The 13,322-nt window shown below is 43.2% G+C and overlaps 1 protein-coding gene across 5 annotated transcripts in view; it reads right to left on the reverse strand.

Annotated features, from left to right (window-relative positions):
* Positions 1-13,322, reverse strand: part of LOC124774256 (UDP-sugar transporter UST74c) — a 134,600-nt gene that overhangs the window by 61,595 nt on the left and 59,683 nt on the right. For 2 of the 5 annotated variants that reach the window (XM_047249469.1, XM_047249466.1), the window contains exon 1: positions 11,239-11,375. The exons of 2 other annotated variants lie outside the window; for them this stretch is intronic. The gene's annotated coding sequence lies outside the window, so the exon portion shown is untranslated. Of the gene's footprint in view, positions 1-11,238; positions 11,385-13,322 lie in introns of those variants that run through there. One more of the 5 variants, XM_047249468.1, reaches the window with a different exon arrangement.

The raw sequence follows: 13,322 nt of genomic DNA on the forward strand, positions 1-13,322 counted from the left end.
ATTGTTCCTCTGAAAGGGCATGGCCGATTTCCTTCCCCATCCTTCGTACAATCCAACCTTGTGCTCCGTCCTCTAATCACGTATGTCGACGGGTCATTAACCAGATTCTTCCTTCCAGTATTCGAGAAGCAAAGATCAAGTCGTGCCAGTACGTCTGAGATATTTATCACGGCCAGTGATCACTTTTGCACCCCAAAAAGGAGTACGGGCATTGAAATCACACAGGACTAGGGAAGGTGGGGGCTGAGAAACCAATGCAAACAATACGTTCTGAGGCACTTCATCACCGGGAGAGACGTAAATACTGCAGATAGTAATATCGTGAAATGCCACAGCCTCTAAATGTGTATTAACAGGCACATGTTTTCTATACAGAGTGTCCAGAAAACATGTGCAAACTCTGCCTAACACCCTCTCATAGTTAGCACGATCCGATTATCCACAGAAGGCCATGGTCTGCATTATTGCTGGAAACAAAGTCTTCTGAAGCGCAATGCAGAAGGCAGGAGAAGTGCTTAAGTGATATTTAGCTGAACGAGGTGGTGGTAAAAACTGCTAAAATTCCACTGGAGACTATTGTCGATACTCTGTGATGCCATGAAGGGACCAAGCAGGCAGGTTATGCCCTAGGGCCACATGCTGCCGCTGGTTGAGGGGTTATGGCATCAATATATGTAGATTCCAGGTTCCACTGTGTGGTGCGAACTGGGACCTCTCGGGCCGCCAAATCTCCGCCCTCGTCAGAGGGGTGGAACAGCTACGATCTGGTGACAGGGAGGCCACTGGAATGTCCTTTGAGTACTTTTTCTTGTCTTTCCTCTCCTTACAGGATTTGGATGATTCTGAAGGCTTCTCTGAAGCAACTGCAGATAAAGATGATAGCAAAGCAATGGTACCAGTAGCCTGTGACTGCTTCAGCCAGTAGCTGCTGTTCGATTGTAGACTGGCAGGAATGTTGTAAAGAATGCCCCAACAGACCCTCCGTGGCAAGAGAAGATTATTTGTTTCCGGCTGGGAGGTGGGGACCAATGTCTCCCAAGTATGTGCGGGGCTAGTAGCAAAAGGGGAGCAGGCCTGGTTGAGCAGCACTGAGGACCCACTGTAGTAGGAGGTAACAGACAAGAGTACCGTCGCAAAGGGAGCGACGACGTCATAAATGTGGCGTGTGACATCGTTGTGCTGCTCATACTACTACTTGGCCTCCTGACAAGTAAATTTGTCGAGTCTTATCTCCTCCCCCTGGAAAATAGTGCAATCTAGTGAGCAAGCAGAATTGTGCTTTCCACAGTTGACACAGACGGGGAAGGACACAAGGAGCATTCACATATAGCTCTTCCACAATCCTTATACATGGCGCTAGCATTGCAATGGGAGACGTGTTCCCAAGTTTCAAGCACTTTAAGTACCGCATGGGAGCATACAGATTCACATTGCATCAGTATACCATCACCTATATCTTTTCAGGCAATGAAAAGCTCTCAAAGGCCAAGATGAAGGCACCAGTAGCAACCCTATTGTCCTTTGGCCCCCTGCCTGCATGACACATGAAGTGTATATCCCATCACGAAGTTGGCACATAGCTCGTCATCAAGGTGTAAGAGCAAGTCTGTGCAATATGTCCGGAACCATATTAAGACCTTCAAGGGAAGTGAGTCACCCATATGTCATCAAGCTTGACTGTTTTGATCAAAATTGACCCTCTCTTCATTTTGAAGATGGCTGCAACTTCCCAAACTTTTTCTCTGTAGTTTCTGCAAATACAAAAAGCTTTGTGGCCAAGAAGGAATCCCCCACCTAAGTACTGGGGGGGGGGGGGGGGGGGGGGGGGAGCGGTATTTCTGTGCTTGCTACTTAGCCCTATGTTCCTCCCATGGCACAGCTACGAAGGAAACATTTCAGAGTCGTATATCTCTGTATTAGAGGACTGACCTTTCAAAGAGACTGCTGGGCCGATGTGGCCACCAGCAGGAGATAATTTCATCTGCTTAATTTGTGGTTCATCTGCCATGGTGCAACCCACTCCGAATGTGGGTTCTCCCCATGGGCACCACCCAGCCTGAGCAATGGCTACCTGGCCAGTAATCCATTGCTTGGAGTCCTCATTCCCAGTAACAGTGGGCACCTACTCCTTGCATACATGGAGAGTCTACAACTCTGGCACCATCAGTGATATCCCTATATGGTTAGGGTTCTACCACCATGGAGGTACTTGACAACACCACTCACAACAAAATGGCTACTTTACCGGGTTTTGGGTATATTGCCTTATTGAAAGGAAAGGTGCAAGGTTGGAAGGGCACAATTGTGGCGCATACATTGCACTAGGCGACCTTCGTTCAAGATCCTCACTTCCGGAGAATTTTGAAAATTGGTGGTGGGTCAAACCCAACAATGTGGATCATGTTTTTCTTTAATGACAGGTTTTAGTAAATGCCATAAAAAGAAAAACCAGGATTACGCAGAACCAAGAAAACCATCCGATGGAGAGGGAAAGGGGCAAGGGATAGTTGAAGCAGAAGCTTGCAGCACAGAAAGGAAGTAATGCATCAGACGGGACCCTGTGGTAGCCAAGCATGTACTCCATAATAGTTGTGAGCACACTGGTGCTAAATGTTCTGATGGATTAACTATACTAACTATATAAACACATGTTAGCAAAATAAATTACATTCTTGTCACTGTTTTCTGGATCTGAGTAAGATTTCAGTTTCTACTTATTGACTTACAGAAAGCAAGTAACGTCCCTGATAGACGCAGTTCTATGAACGTCTCGGGTTTAGAAGGAGCGTCCGAGTCTTGCCGATTCGTTTTTAGATGATCTGATGTTTTTAGGTAGTGATATGGTTCCGGCACAGACGACCTGTCAACCAACGTAACTGTCGCGAAGATCTGTGTAGAAATTAAAATGTGCAGTCACTTACGAACCGTTATTAGTTTCTGTAGCTCTAATGCCAAGGAACGTACTGACTATGTTCTGCCGCCAAACGCTTGTGACCAAGATTCTTTAAGAGAGAAAGTAAGGATCTAGGATATAGATTACAAAGCATAAAACCTAAAAAAGGAAAGGGGAGGGGGTGGGTGCTTTGAAAGGAGAAGCTATTTGTTTGAAACAGTTACACTGCAAATACTGACAAACATGTATTACCGAATTATTTTATAATAGTACTTTCACACACTATCTGCTTGCCACAAAGAATTCATCGCCCACAAAGTTATTACAGTGAAATTGCTTAGCACAAGAAACACTACTGGAAAAATCTGTTCTGTGAAATTTACTTGATTTTTCCTATTAACACGAAAAATTATTCTCACACACACACACACACACACACACACACACACACACACACACACACACAACCATACTGGCTTAGCGAAACAGTGACCCATCTATTTTTTTTAATATATTTCAACTTCATCACAGTTTTCGACTTACTACCATGCCATCAGATGATTTGTAACCATTAATAGTAACTTCTTGACTTAACTCTTAGTATGTAACGTAGTTAGAAGTTTGCATGTTCCGTTGATGGTAGCCAACTTCTCGCCAAGATGCAGGAGTAGTTTTACAACTATAGTACACCATAACCAAAAAATATAGTCACATACTGACCATTTAAACGATTTGTAAGTTACTTTTCCCCAAATACATAGAGCGATTCACTGTTAATTAGCATGTGATGATTTACTAAGAAGTCTTAACAAGTAATGATGCTATTTGTGTAAACTTAGGCTGAAATATATACACTCCTGGAAATTGAAATAAGAACACCGTGAATTCATTGTCCCAGGAAGGGGAAACTTTATTGACACATTCCTGGGGTCAGATACATCACATGATCACACTGACAGAACCACAGGCACATAGACACAGGCAACAGAGCATGCACAATGTCGGCACTAGTACAGTGTATATCCACCTTTCGCAGCAATGCAGGCTGCTATTCTCCCATGGAGACGATCGTAGAGATGCTGGATGTAGTCCTGTGGAACGGCTTGCCATGCCATTTCCACCTGGCGCCTCAGTTGGACCAGCGTTCGTGCTGGACGTGCAGACCGCGTGAGACGACGCTTCATCCAGTCCCAAACATGCTCAATGGGGGACAGATCCGGAGATCTTGCTGGCCAGGGTAGTTGACGTACACCTTCTAGAGCACGTTGGGTGGCACGGGATACATGCGGACGTGCATTGTCCTGTTGGAACAGCAAGTTCCCCTGCCGGTCTAGGAATGGTAGAACGATGGGTTCGATGACGGTTTGGATGTACCGTGCACTATTCAGTGTCCCCTCGACGATCACCAGTGGTGTACGGCCAGTGTAGGAGATCGCTCCCCACACCATGATGCCGGGTGTTGGCCCTGTGTGCCTCGGTCGTATGCAGTCCTGATTGTGGCGCTCACCTGCACGGCGCCAAACACGCATACGACCATCATTGGCACCAAGGCAGAAGCGACTCTCATCGCTGAAGACGACACGTCTCCATTCGTCCCTCCATTCACGCCTGTCGCGACACCACTGGAGGCGGGCTGCGCGATGTTGGGGCGTGAGCGAAAGATGGCCTAACGGTGTGCGGGACCGTAGCCCAGCTTCATGGAGACTGTTGCGAATGGTCCTCGCCGATACCCCAGGAGCAGCAGTGTCCCTAATTTGCTGGGAAGTGGCGGTGCGGTCCCCTACGGCACTGCGTAGGATCCTACGGTCTTGGCGTGCATCCGTGCGTCGCTGCGGTCCGGTCCCAGGTCGACGGGCACGTGCACCTTCCGCCGACCACTGGCGACAACATCGATGTACTGTGGAGACCTCACGCCCCACGTGTTGAGCAATTCGGCGGTACGTCCACCCGGCCTCCCGCATGCGCACTATACGCCCTCGCTCAAAGTCCGTCAACTGCACATACGGTTCACGTCCACGCTGTCGCGGCATGCTACCAGTGTTAAAGACTGCGATGGAGCTCCGTATGCCACGGCAAACTGGCTGACACTGACGGCGGCGGTGCACAAATGCTACGCAGCTAGCGCCATTCGACGGCCAACACCGCGGTTCCTGGTGTGTCCGCTGTGCCGTGCGTGTGATCATTGCTTGTACAGCCCTCTCGCAGTGTCCGGAGCAAGTATGGTGGGTCTGACACACCGGTGTCAATGTGTTCTTTTTTCCATTTCCAGGAGTGTAGTAAACGTTCCTTCTGCTTTTTCGACTTCACGAAATTTATTGGCTCAATTTCTTTCGCGAGGCAGAAGTAAACGGCTACTAATGCTGCTTCGTTAACGCTTGCCTTTACGTAACGCCATCAACAGTTTCTTAATTCAGTAATGGGTGTCAATCTGTGAATTTCGTGTCAAAATCTTTTCGTGGTTTTTCCAGATACATGTACTGTGAATTTGTTATCAGGCGACGTGGCAGGGATGCCGGGACGTAAAGAAACCGCTATTTCCCTTAAAAAGAAGCTGCTTAACAGTTTATGACAAACGGAGGTCGAAAACGTAAATCTGTAAATAATTTGTGACTTAACATTTCTGGTGACAAAAATTATGGTTAAGTTATGGCTATGTTCGATGCAGTATGGTCTAGACAGAAAATGTTCGAGGAAGACTAAAAACTAATTGTATTTTGTTCAAACAAGATAGGTATTAGAACGCGTCCACATCAGACCCTACCTCGTTGAAAAAAAAAATGAGTTGATCAACTTGCAGAACAAAAGCCTATAGACATTTCTGCAAATCCAGGTTGGTTGTGACGTTACATGACGAAAACGGCACAGTGCTGAAAATGTTTCCGAGTATGAATTCCGATTGCTTGCAGTCTACATTGCCTTCACTATTTGTACAATATGACAAGCAAGACTCGTACAATATGACAAGCAAGACTCAACGTTGACGAAACTGGATTATTTTACTGCCGCTGACAAACTTCATTGTTTAGTGGTAATTCAGAGGGGAAAATATCTAAGGAAAGAATACTATAGTGGTAGGATGCAGTTCAGGTGGATGTAAAAACTACCATTACTTGTCATTAGAAAAAGTTTAAAATTGGCGGTTTTAAAAATATGACATACAAAAGCGAGTTTTCCCAAGACAAGTTGCAATTATTGTTCATAATCGTCGGGAACTATCTAAACCAACTGCTCCGAAAATATTTATTCTCAATCTAAGTAAATTGCGATCTCTCTCCATCAATTTATTAGAAGGATTACACACATTCCTTTCTGTGTAGAATTTTGCATGTCAGATGACTACAAATTGTTTTCGACGAGCGGGTTTGTCAATGAGGTAAGGGGAATTTTCTAAAGTACCAGGTTCTTTTGAGCCTAAAGAATTCGCAGACCCTGAAACTGAGCCGACATGTAATGAAACATTTGGAGAAGTTTTTACATTCTTACACTATCCTACAATACCATTGGATGAAACGTTGTAGTCTATGTAATGTATACATAGGTCGATGATAGACATTTTGGAGATCGTCCCTTGCTCTGTTGATCTGTATGACGACGAAATAAATCTTGCAGTTATCTTTCCCACCGCATCAAGAACGCAGAGCTTCGTGACAAATACGCGCAGCTGTTCTGATGGGCATTCGAATGGCGAAATGAATAAAACAACTTTTACTTAATTTGCCGAAAATTGAACGCTAAACCAGAATCGTAGAAACAAAATGCAAAAAATACAAGGTACTGTATAGAGGCTCAGCACGCACCTAAAGGAGAATTTTAGTAGGAAATCTATTGTACTCTATAAAAACTTGACAAGATCGAACATAGTTTTTTTTTATTTTCATACATGCATCGTTTAACGTGCGAAAACATTTTGGGCCCTTCAGTTCCGTGATAATCGTTCACTATCTTGATAGAATTAAAAAGCTGCAAGCATTTAGTACATACCAAAATACTAGTTTCCTTTACCCCTTTATGCATTACTACTATTTAGGTATACAGTCGTATGAAACATATCTTCGCTACGTATGACATGTTTCATTTCACGTTTACATGATTACAATTCACACGTAAGATCTAGCCAGGGGGTTCACAGAATCACTTTCTCGACCATTCCATTCCCTAGGACCATGTGAAAAAAAAATGAACATTTAGATCCTTCCGTTCGTGCTTTATTGTATGACGATGGTCATTGGTCTCTTATGTAGATTAGAGTCAAATCTTTTCGCACTCTGACGAGAAAGTTTTTTTTTACGACTGCCACTCTCAACTCTCGTATAATATTCGTCGCACCTTTCTCGCGATGATACAAAACTAGCTGCATTTTGAACTTTTCCGATGTCCTCCGTCAACCCTATCTGCTAAAGGTTCAATATGTACTGACAAGACTATTTTGTCAAATCTTCGATACACTGAAGCGAGCTCGCGCTATCAATAATATTGACAATAGATAACGCTTTTTCTATAAGGTTAAGACAGCGAACACCCAACAGGAAGCGTGCTGCAATTGTACTAGCTATAGTTTGCAAGCAACAGAAAACGAAAAAGAGGAAATAGGTCCGAGAATGTTTGAAAAGACGGTAAAGACTGGTAATTGACACATCAGACCACGGACCCAAAAGATATGAAATGATTTCCCGATGAGTCCTGCATCGTACGACAAGTCAATGCTGACATGAGATGAAACAGAGCAGCAAAGTACGTTAATAAGAAAGGCAACCGCAGACTACAGGAGATAGGAGTAACAGTTTTCCGGCAACAGGCGGGCAATTCTAATGCGTTCTGTAATGTCAGTAAGCATTTAGTAAAAATCTATGGGAACCTGTGAAGCAATTATATATGCCTGGAAACGCTATGTTGAGGCAATTAACGCGAAACATTTGCGATACGTGATAATTAGGTGAAAGACATGCATTTCAAACATCTCTCATTAGTCATTGCAAGTAAGTGATGGTACTGATCCCCCATGGTACACAAAACGGGTCAGATCGTTGTTGCACAAGCAACGAAAAAAGCATGCCAAATTTAAAAGAACGCAAAATCCCCAAGATTGGCAAAGTTTTACAGAAGTACGAAATACGGCGCGTACTTATATGCAAGATGCTTTTAATAATTTCCACAACGAAATTCTGTCTCGAAATCTGGCAGAAAACCCAAACAGATTCTGGTCAACATAAAGCACACCAGTGGCAAGACGCAATCAATACCTCCACTGCGCTATAACAACGGTGAAGTCACTGATGACAGTGCCACTAAAGCAGAGTTATTAAACACGGTTTTCCGAAACTCCTTCACAAAAGACGACGAAGTAAATATTCCTGAATTCCAATCAAGAACTGCCAAGATGAGAAACATAAGTAGATATCTTCGGTGTAACAAAGCAGCTTAAATCACTTAATAAAGGCAAGGCCACCGGTCCAGATTCTATACCACTCAGGTTCCTCTCGGAGTATGCTGATACAATATTTAGCAATCATATACAACCACTCGCCCACAGAAAGATCCGTACCTAAAGACTGGAAAATTGCTCATGTCACACCAATACCCAAAAAGGGAAGTAATACTAATCCGCTGAATTACAGGCCTATATCATTAACTTCTATTTGCAGTAGGGTTTGGAACATCTACTGTATTCGAACATTATGAAGTACCTCGAAGAAAACTATTTATTGACACAGTTAGCACGGTTTCAGAAAATATCGTTCCTGTGAAACAACTAGCTCTTTACACTCATCAAGTAATGAGTGCTATCGACAGGGGATGTCAAAATTGATTACATATTTTTAGATTTCCAGAAGGCTTTCGACATCTTTCATCACAAGCGTCTTCTAACAAAACTGCGTGCCTACGGAGTATCGTTCGGTCGTGCGACTGGCTTCGTTATTTCCTGTCAGAAAGGTCACAGTTCGTAGTAACAGACGGAAAGTCATCGAGTAAAACAGAAGTAATATGCGGCGTTCCCCAGGGAAGTGTTATAGGCCATCTATTGTTCCTGATCTATATTAACGACGTAGGAGACAATCTGAGTAGCCGTCTTACATTGTTTGCAGATGATGCTGTCATTTACAGCCTTGTAAAGTTATCAGATGATCAAAAATGACTTGCAAAATGATTTAGATGTCATCTGTACGGTGCGAAAAGTGGCAATTGACCCTGAGTAAGGAAAAGTGTGAAGTTGTTCACATGATTACTACAAGAAATCGGCTAAGTTTCGATTACGCGATAAGTCACAAATCTGAAGGCTGTAAATTCAACTAAATACTTAGGGATTACAATTACAAATAACCTAAATTGGAACGATCACATGGATAATATTGTGGGTAGAGCAAACCAAAGTGATTCATTGGCAGAATACTTAAAAGGTGCAACAGGTCTACTATAGAGACTGCTTACACCACGATTGTCCGCCTTATTCTGGAGTATTGCTGTGCGGTGTGGGATCCGCATCAGGTGGGACTGACGGATGACATCGAAAAAGGTTACCCACTTTTCGCACCACACACATGTCTCTTTTCAATCATTTTCCAATAAGTTTTGCGTGTTGATCTTCTGGTGATTCTACTAGATAGTAAAGCATCAGTTGCAAAGAATCTGAGAGGTCTGCTCAGACTGTCTACTAGATTTTTCATACAGATTAAGAACAAAGGACCTATAGCACTTCCTTGAGTTAACCCCACATATTTCTCTTCACCCGAAAATTCCCAGTCAATTACTATGAAATGTGACATAACATAATACCGAACACTATGGTCTGTCAATGGCAACTGTCTTCATTTAAACATTTAATTAGTGTTTGTTCTATATACACTTACGGTCACGTCAACGCTCCGCCTAACCTCTTCTTTTTTACCACTGAGGGATTTGTTGGGTGTTTGGACTCATAAAATTAAAGTACTTTAATTCTACAATGGCAGTTCAAAAATGGCTCTGAGCACTATGGGACTTAACTTTGAGGTCATCAGTGCCCTAGAACCTAGAACTACTTAAACCTAACTAACCTAAGGACGTCACACACATCCACGCCCGGGGCAGGATTCGAACATGCGACCATAGCGGTCGCTCGGTTCCAGACTATAGCACCTAGAACCGCTCGGCCATACAATGGCAGTGTCTTAGAATGTTTTCATTCAGAGAGTTCTGAAACATGGTAAGCAGAAATGGCAACAGCTAACGCTATCTACCGTCCATAACACTTCGTCCCGTTTTGGAGGCGTTGGAGAGAAGCTTCCCTATAAATTACATACTGGATTTTCGTCCGAATTTTCATAGCCTAGCAAAGAGTGGCAAATGGACAAATGGGGGAAGGTATTAAATTTAGCAGTACGACGTCTTGTTTCGAAGAAGAAGAAGAAGAAGAAGAAGAAACAAGTAATTGCTTGAAAGCAAACACGGTACTCAGAAAATTTAGTAATTTTGCTCTCTTCAGGTATTAGGCGAAACTACCCTTATCTCCTCTTCCTCGACACTTATAATTCCTAGCCTTTAAAGGGAGTCTGTCACTCTCCCTTCTTTGTACGTGTTCGTGCCGAAAGTCAGTAATTTAAGGGAAAATATTTCTTGAAGAGCTACTGTTAGCTAGGAAAACGTAATATCAAAAAGCTCGTCTCTTCAAGGCCCGCTATTTTGCGCATAGTCTTTGCATATTTATGTGATATTTAATTCAAGACGGCTCTCTTTGAATTACGTTCTAAATTCTGGACTTTTAGGAAAAGGAGAACGCTAGGAAAACAAATGTTTTTTCAACAAAAAAATGAGAATAAAAAATGGAGGAAATTGTTCAAATGTCTTGCGAAATTATTTGTGTAAAAGTAGAAACATAATTGATTAGAGAAACATTTGACGCGCCTACAATGTTTATCATGTAGAGCCAATGTAATGCCGATTCAGAAGTTAATGTACAACGTTGAACTAAGAATCTCCAGAGTACCAGGATGGTGTTTGGTGGATTATGTAGACCGTGCCGTCTGCTGTTGTATGTCCTTGACATATTTCAACCATCTATGCCCGAAAATTTAAGGAAATTCCCAAAATTTTTCAGCATGAAAAAAATGTTAGAGAATCCTTGGAACTGCACGAAACTGAATGCATGATTTCGGACACCATTCAAAGGCGCTACAAATGTGTGTGTGTGTGTGTGTGTGTGTGTGTGTGTGTGTGTGTGTGTGTGTGTGTGTAATATATTTTCATATTAAACTGAGTATTTTAAACATTTGAACCTCCTCACTTTTTTGGATAATCAATAACAGTCAGTTATGTTATTTACAGTCGTCTGCGGCGGAGACAGTGTCGCGGAGAAAGTTTGACTACAGTACCTGCGACAGCGAACGGCCCAGCACCGGTAGCCCAGCGGACAGCACGGACGGACACACACACGTGTACTCACGCTCGCGGCTCACGGACGACGCGCCGCCTCATGGCGCGCCGGGCCAGCTCACGTCGACGCCTCATCGCGTGCCGCTGGCACACACTGCTCCACTCGCGGCCACGGTCTATATACACTCTGCAGCCGCACACGCTACGTCAGCACCATCACGCTCGCGAACCAACTTCAGCTTATCGAGCCACAGCGCTTCCGCTCTTCCTGTTACCACGAAGCGCCATCTGCAGTCTACGTTTTGCACCCTCACCAAACGTTTCCGAAATTACTAATGTAGTCACTCCCAACCGTAACAGTACAACAGTAAAAGCCGCTGCCACCAAATTCGCTACGTCTTCATGTATACTCCACGAGCTCTAATTTTTCTGATTTTCTCGTCACGGTCATTTCGCGAGATCTTGACGCGTTTCCACGTGGCGGATAACTGGATTGGGTCTGCACCTGTATAATCCACTTTGCAGAGGAAACTGCTGCAATTTTCCTTCCAATGTCATTTCTAGACCAGTTTACGAAACCTATGTATATTGAGCAAGCAGTAAAGGAAACAAAAGAAAAGTTTGGAGTAGGTATTAAAATCCATGGAGAAGAAACAAAAGCTTTCAGGTTCGCCGATGACATCGTAATTCTGCTAGAGACAGCAAAGGACTTGGAAGAGCAGTTGCTTGAAAGCAAACAGGGTACTCAGAAAATTTAGTAATTTTGCTCTCTTCAGGTATTAGGCAAAATTGCCTTTACTCTCTTCCTCGACACTTATAATTTCTAGCCTTTAAAGGCAGTCTGTCACTCTTCCTTCTTTGTACGCGTTCGCTCTAGAAGTCAGTAATTTAAGGAGAATATAAGATGAACATCAACAAAAAAAAAACGAGGATAATGGAATGCAGTCGAATTAAATCGGGTGATGCTGAGGAAATTAGATTACGAAATGAGTCACTTAAAGTAGTAAAGGAGTTTTGCTATTTGGGGAGCAAAATAACTGACGATGGTTGAAATAGAGAGGATCTAAAATGTAGACTGGCAATGGCAAGGAAAGCGTTTCTGAAGAAGACAAATTTCTTAACATCGAGTATTGATTTAAGTGTCAGGAAGTCGTTTCTGAAAGTATTTGTATGGAGTGTATCCATGTATGGAAGTGAAACATGGACGATAAGTAGTTTGGACAAGAAGAGAATAGAAGCTTTCGAAATGTAGTGCTACAGAAGAATGCTGAAGATTAGATGGGTAGATCACATAACTAATGAGGAGGTATTGAATAGAATTGGGGAGGAGTTTGTGGCACAACTTGACAAGAAGAAGGGACCGGTTGGTAGGACATGTTCTGAGGCATCAGTGTATCACAAATTTAGCATTGGAGGGCAGCGCGGAGGGTAAAAATCGTAGAGGGAGATCAAGAGATGAATACACTAAGCAGATTCAGAAGGATGTAGGCTGCAGTAGGTACTGGGAGATGAAGAAGCCTGCACAGGATAGAGTAGCGTGGAGAGCTGCATCAAACCAGTCTCAGGACTGAAGACAACAACAACAACGTTTCCACTATCGCTGCTGTACGGAGAAAGAAATTGTTAAGTCAATAACAAAAAGGTAAAAAAACACATATTAGATTTTTCAAGTTTTTCAACATCATTTTCCTTATTTTGTTAAATAGTGGTATCATTGATTATGTTAAGCACTACAAATGACACTAATGTTACAATGAAAATCATCTCACCTGTATTACTCCACATTTACTGTGTTACGAGCGGTTATATTCGTTGGACATCTTCGGGTTGTCGAGTTGTGCTAAAGTCATGGCGCAAATGGTGTGGTTGTCGTACGTTTATGTTGAAGACCAAGTCCAAAAGAAATGACCACAAACATTCTGACAACCGCCTGGCGAGCAGAGAAGGCGCGCAACGTATAGCAAACTACCCAACCTGAAGGTTGTTAACGAACGAAACAGGTTGTAACAAAATAAATGTGTAATACTACAGCTGAGGTGGTTCTCATTAATCATTAACAAAGGATATGACTGCCTGATCACGC

This window comes from Schistocerca piceifrons, chromosome 2 (genome assembly GCF_021461385.2).
Source record: "Schistocerca piceifrons isolate TAMUIC-IGC-003096 chromosome 2, iqSchPice1.1, whole genome shotgun sequence".
NCBI lineage: Eukaryota > Metazoa > Arthropoda > Insecta > Orthoptera > Acrididae > Schistocerca > Schistocerca piceifrons.